We start from the raw sequence: 3,821 nt of genomic DNA, 5'->3' as shown, positions 1-3,821 counted from the left end.
AAAATACTAGGTAAACTGAAATCAGCAATATCTTAAAAAGGATTATACACCTTGACCAAGTGAAATTTATTCCTGAAATACAAAGATGGTCCAATATATGAAAATCAAACAATGTAGTATACATTAATAGACAAAAACCACACGATCATCTCAACTGATAGAGAAAAAGCATCTGACAAAATCCAATACCCTTTCATGATAAAAAAAAATTTAACAAAGTAGTAACAGAAAGAAACTACCTCAATATGATAAAGACCATTGCTATGGTTTGAATGATGGTGCCCTCTGCAAAATTCATTTTGAAACTTAATCTTCTATGCGACAGTATTAAGAGGTATGGCTTTTGGGAAGTGGTTAAGTCATTAGGGTTATATCCTCTTGACTAGCACCCTTACAAAAGCTCTCAAGGTTGAAAGGAGCACTCTCTTGTCCTTCCACCTTCCACTACATGAGGACAGAGCAACAGGATGCCATCTTGGAAACAGAGAGCAGCCCTCACCAGACACCAATGCCAGCATCTTGACCTTGGACTTTGCATCCTCCAGAATTGCAAGAAATAAATTTCTTTTCTTTATAAACTACCCAGTCTAAGGGTAATTGTTCATAGATTGGAAGACTTACTATTGATAAGATAACACCATCATCCAAAGCAATCCACAGATTCTATGTATTCTCCATCAAAATCCAGCGTGATTTTTTTATAAATAGAAAACCCATTCTAAACAATACAGGATACAAAATCAACCCACAAAAAAATCAGTTGCATTTATAAATACACTTAAAATGAACAATCCAAGGAGAAAATTAAGAAAAGAATTCTGTTTACAACAGCATCAAAAATAATAGAATATTTAAAAATTAACCAAAGAGCAAAAGACTTTTACATGGAAATCTACAACACATTTCTGAAAGAAATTAAAGAAGACATAATTAAATGGAAAGTCATCTCTTGTTCATAGACTGGAAGACTTAATATTGATAAGATGACAACATCATCCAAAGTAATACACAGATTCGATGTATTCTCTATCAAAATCCAGCATGATTTTTTTATAAATAGAAAACCCATTCTAAAATGCATATGGAATATCAACTCTGAATTGCCAAAAATAATCTTGAAAAGAACAAAGTTGGAAAATTCAAACTATTTGATTCTAAAACTTACTACAAAAGCCACAGTAGTCAAAACTGTGTGGCTCTCACTGGCGTAAGGACAGACATAGGGGCCAATGGAGTAGAATAGAGGGTCTAGAAATAAACTCATATATGATTTATTGATTTCAACAAGTCTGGGAAGATTATTCAATGGGAAAAGGATAGTCTTTTGAAAAATGTTTTTGGAAAAACTAGATATCCACGTGCAAAACAATGAAGTTGGACTTTACCTTATGCTACATAAATTAACTCAAAATGGATCAAAGAACTAAACATAAGAGCTAAAGCTATGAAACTTTTAGAAGAAAACAGGGAAAGCTTCATGACATTTACTTTGGCAATGATTTCTTGAACATGACACCAAAAGCACAGGCAACAAAAGAAAAAAAATAGATAAATTGGATTTTATCAAAATTTAAATCTTGAATTCCATCTGGCTCTCCCACCATCCCCTCTGTGGGTCTCAGCAGCTCGGGCGGTGTGGGGAGCGGCAGTGGCCAGCAGCCCAGATTCATGAAGGCTCCACAGTCATCCGTCACGTAGCCAAGGTGCCCACGAGGAAGGTCCGGTCAGCAGAAGGCGCGGTGAAGGAAGAGACCAAGAGGAGATTGGCGTGGTTGTCGGTTAAACCTGCTCCTGCAAAAGTGGAAACGAAGCCAAAAAAAAGGCAGCAGCAGAGGATAAATCTTCAGCCAAAAAATGTGCAAACAAAAGGGAAAAAGGGAGCAAAGGGGAAACAGACGGAAGTGGCTAACCAAGAGTGCAAAGATTTACCTGCGGAAAACTAAACTTGAAGAGAGACTAAAATTGAGGAGCATCCAGCCTCTGATGAAGCAGGAGAGAAAGCCACGTCTGATTACTGTCATACACCAGGTCTTATCAATGGTTCCTGTCTCCCTTATGTACAATCCAGAGGAATATTTTTATTGACTATTTTATAAATGCAAGTTTTTTAGTAGCTCTAGAAACATTTTTAAAAAGGAGAGAATCTTGTCTCATCCCATTTTTTTAAGTGTAAATGCTTTTCTTTTTTTTTTTTTGAGACAGAGTCTCACTCTGTTGCCCAGGCTAGAGTGAGTGCCGTGGCGTCAGCCTAGCTCACAGCAACCTCAAACTCCTGAGCTCAAGCGATCCTCCTGTCTCAGCCTCCCGAGTAGCTGGGACTACAGGTATGCACCACCATGCCCAGCTAATTTTTTTTTCTATATATATTTTTAGCTGTCCATATAATTTCTTTCTATTTTTTAGTAGAGATGGGGTCTCGCTCTTGCTCAGGCTGATCTCAAACTCCTGAGCTCAAACGATCCGCCCACCTCGGCCTCCCAGAGTGCTAGGATTACAGGCATGAGCCACCGCGCCCGGCCTCTCTTTTTTTTTTTAAGAGGTGAAATCACTTGCTAGTTCTTTATATTTTGGTACAACCAGAAAATAGTGTGGGATATTAAATTACGGGAAGCGTTGACTGTCTCAGGTGTCAGGTTATCATTCCATAGATTGGTGTGGGAGGTATTAATAGTTTTCATACTCTGTAGTACAAAGCGTACTAAATGGCAGCATGGAGCCATAGCACCACATTTAAAGCCTTGAACATTTTAAATTATTTCCATTCCCTTGTTGTTTTTAGTAGAATTGTTTCCTGAAGAAAACCATGCCTTGATTAGGGCTCTCCCTGTATAATTGTGTGCACTCTGTAACATCTTTGGTTGTGGTAGTCTATTTTCCTAATAACTTCTTCAATGTGCTGAGAAAGATTGAAAATTTGAGTGTGTATTAATAGTATATATGATATTAAATTTTGACTTGGTGGGACTTATGTAACTGGTACTTGATATCCTCTTAAGGAAGATTTGCCTCCACATTTTAAGCTGGAAATTCACTGGAATAATATTTAACAAAGAACTGTACTACATGGCTTTTTAGATTTTTGGTATGTATGTTAAGAATTGTGTACACCTAGCACTCTGGGAGGCCGAGGCGGGAGGATTGCTCGAGGTCAGGAGTTCGAGACCAGCCTGAGCAAGAGCAAGACCCCATCTCTACTAAAAAATAGAAAGAAATTATCTGGACAACTAAAACGATATAGAAAAAATTAGCCAGGCATGGTGGCGTGTGCCTGTAGTCCCAGCTACTCGAGAGGCTGAGGCAGAAGGATTGCGTAAGCCCAGGAGTTTGAGGTTGCTGTGAGCTAGGCTGATGCCACGGTACTCTAGCCAGGGCAAAAGAGCCAGACTCTGTCTCTAAAAAAAAAAAAAAGAATTGTGTATAACCTGAAATGCCTGTATATCAATCCTCAACACAACCAATAAAATCTTTTTTTTTTTTTTTTTTTTTTTTTGAGACAGAGTCTCACTCTGTTGCCCGGGCTAGAGTGAGTGCCGTGGCGTCAGTCTAGCTCACAGCAACCTCAAACTCCTGGGCTTAAGCGATCCTCCTGCCTCAGCCTCCCGAGTAGCTGGGACTACAGACATGCGCCACCATGCCCGGCTAATTTTTTTTTTTGTATATATATATATTTTAGTTGTCCATATAATTTCTTTCTATTTTTAGTAGAGACGGGGTCTCACTCTTGCTCAGGCTGGTCTGGAACTCCTGACCTTGAGCGATCCACCCGCCTCGGCCTCCCAGAGTGCTAGGATTACAGGTGTGAGCCACCGCGCCCAGCCCTA

This window comes from Eulemur rufifrons, chromosome 20, assembly GCF_041146395.1.
Source record: "Eulemur rufifrons isolate Redbay chromosome 20, OSU_ERuf_1, whole genome shotgun sequence".
Lineage (NCBI taxonomy): Eukaryota > Metazoa > Chordata > Mammalia > Primates > Lemuridae > Eulemur > Eulemur rufifrons.
Note: the sequence above shows the minus strand (reverse complement) of the source record.